General features: G+C 41.3%; 1 long non-coding RNA gene across 1 annotated transcript in view; it reads left to right on the top strand.

Moving 5' to 3' along the window:
• Positions 1–226: 226 nt before the first annotated feature.
• LOC107684908 (uncharacterized) overlaps positions 227–2,243 on the top strand; it is a 16,867-nt gene continuing 14,850 nt past the window's right edge. Inside the window, exon 1 of the long non-coding RNA XR_001633899.1 lies at positions 227–409. This is a non-coding gene — a long non-coding RNA (uncharacterized LOC107684908). The remainder of the gene's footprint in view (positions 410–2,243) is intronic.

The following is a 2,243-nucleotide window of genomic DNA, read 5'->3' as shown; positions in this document are numbered from 1 at the left end:
TCTACACTCACTGCTTTCCATATGTGAGTGTGCAAGTGTAGGATAGAGAGAGAAAGCCTGTGTGTGCGTACTGTATGAGAGCAGGAGAGCGTATATCATGGAGCATGCGCAATTCTCTATGACCGCATGTGTGTGAGAGAGACGGAGAGAGAGAGAGAGAGAAAGAGAGCAAGATAGGGAACGCACCGTTCTGTTGCACCACTCCTAGAGTGCCTGGAGATGCTCTCACACTGTCTGTCTCCTGTTCCAGCTCAGGGCTTCTGCAGGGACACACATGCACACATGAGCACAGAGCCACACACAAACACACACCACAGACGTGTCGTCACTGCCACTCCTGGCAGCCGGTGATATAAGGGAGTGGGAGCTCTAAGGAGGAGAAAGAGAGGTGGAAACGGCTACCGTTAAGGTACAGTACACACAGATCATGTTTGATATAAATGAGATCGGTAGCAAAGAGAATGTGTGTGTAATGCCGTGCTGTTATGCCTATATGTCGCCCTTCCTTGGCTCAGAACGGAGTGCACGCTGGTTCGTTCCAGCTCTGGAATACTGCAAAGAAAGACAAGAGAGCATCCTACAGGATATGGCATGATCCAGATGTGCAGGGAGATATTTGACCTGGTGGCATCTGGAGTCAGGTGGTGGATTGTGATGATGTCTTGTTGCTTAGTCTTCTACAGGAAGTTCGGAGGATGCAAACAAGCAGATAACCTAAGGATACGAGTTGATCTGTGTTTATGTTTATTTTTGGGGGTCTCAGGCAACAGCTGGTCAAGGTCATTGTTCGGTGTAAATATAATGTAATAATATGTGTAATATTTTTTCTCCACTCCTAAAGCAGTTGTCACAGTCCCTGGGGCAGTCGGCATACAACTGATGTGAAAAAAAAAAAATTCAGTTAATTTTCCAAATGAACCTGCTACTATGGAGCTCCATTTGTGAATGGACGTTTCTCTTTGTGAGGAGGGTTGATGGTCGGCTTGATGGTCGGCTTGATGGTCGGCTTGATTGGTTAGTCTAATGGCTCATTAGCTCCCTGGTTAATGCTTCCATCCCTCTTGCAGGGCTTTTCACTTGCTATACATGAGAATTTGGATATATTGAACTGTGTGTTTCACTAGCCCGTATTTCTGTAGCTCTGTTGGCTGTGGTTGAGTTGGTACTGATGGGGCAGTAGGTTGACTGGCTGTGACTGAGTCTGCTAATGTAGTGTAGCATGCAAACCAGCTGGAGACCTGGCACACACACCACAGTGGGATTGGTAGTATTACTATTCTGATACAGCAGACTGTTTTCTGAGATTATGTAAGATCTCTCAGTTAAATCCACACAGACACACAAAACAGATGCAAGAGCTTTGAAACACACATAATGTGATTGGCAACTGTTGTTTTTCTGGCATTGATACTACAGACCAAAAGGCTGGCAGTTGATTTGAGAGTTTAAAATGCGTTTAAGGCTTAATTGTATGTGTGTCTCATAATTAATGATGCTATATTTGATCCACCAACTGTTATCAATGTTGGCGAACACACGAAAAGTCCAGTAATCCTTTTTTTTCTTCTTAGTTTGCATTTTCTTTAAACTGAACAATATTTCTTGATGCAAAAAAAAAAATGTTTGGGATTTTCTTAATTTCAAAAAGAAGGAAAAAATCTTATCTTTGAAATATGATTAAATATTATGTGCTACATTTTGTAGGTTGCAGGATACAAGATTATAAAGAGAAAAAGGGAGATATGATGTCAAATGGACAAGAGCAGCTTTTCAGGTTGTATTTATGTGGGCTGAGAACTTAGCTTAGCTATATCTTGCTTTTAAAGCATTTAACTTTTATTAAGTTTGTTCTCAGGGTTCAGTAAGAGCCACATTGGATGTTTGCCACCATGTGCTTAATAGTCATTACTTTTCCTAAACTGTTAGTTGGCTCTATTGATAAGGACAGAAAACTGCAAATTTTTAATCTGCATGCTTCAAAACTTGCAGAAAAAAAATCTTGTTTGATGGTACCAATATGTTCAATAAATGTTAGTTATTTTCTTGCTCTGCTGATCTGGTTTCTGTCAAGGAAGCATGATTTTGTGGTTGTGCCATAAAATGGTCTTGAATGTCTCTAGTAAATGTAACATTTGAATGTTTTCATAATGGTAATACTTGTGTCAGACTCTGTTCCATGTTTTGTGTGTGTCCTGCTCCCCATGTGCCTTCCCATGCCCTTATTTGGTTAGTTTCCTGTTCCT

The sequence above is a fragment of the Sinocyclocheilus anshuiensis genome, unplaced genomic scaffold, assembly GCF_001515605.1.
Source record: "Sinocyclocheilus anshuiensis isolate Anshui unplaced genomic scaffold, SAMN03320099.WGS_v1.1 scaffold633, whole genome shotgun sequence".
Classification (NCBI taxonomy): Eukaryota; Metazoa; Chordata; class Actinopteri; order Cypriniformes; family Cyprinidae; genus Sinocyclocheilus; species Sinocyclocheilus anshuiensis.
Note: the sequence above shows the minus strand (reverse complement) of the source record. Positions and strands in the feature narration are given on the sequence as shown.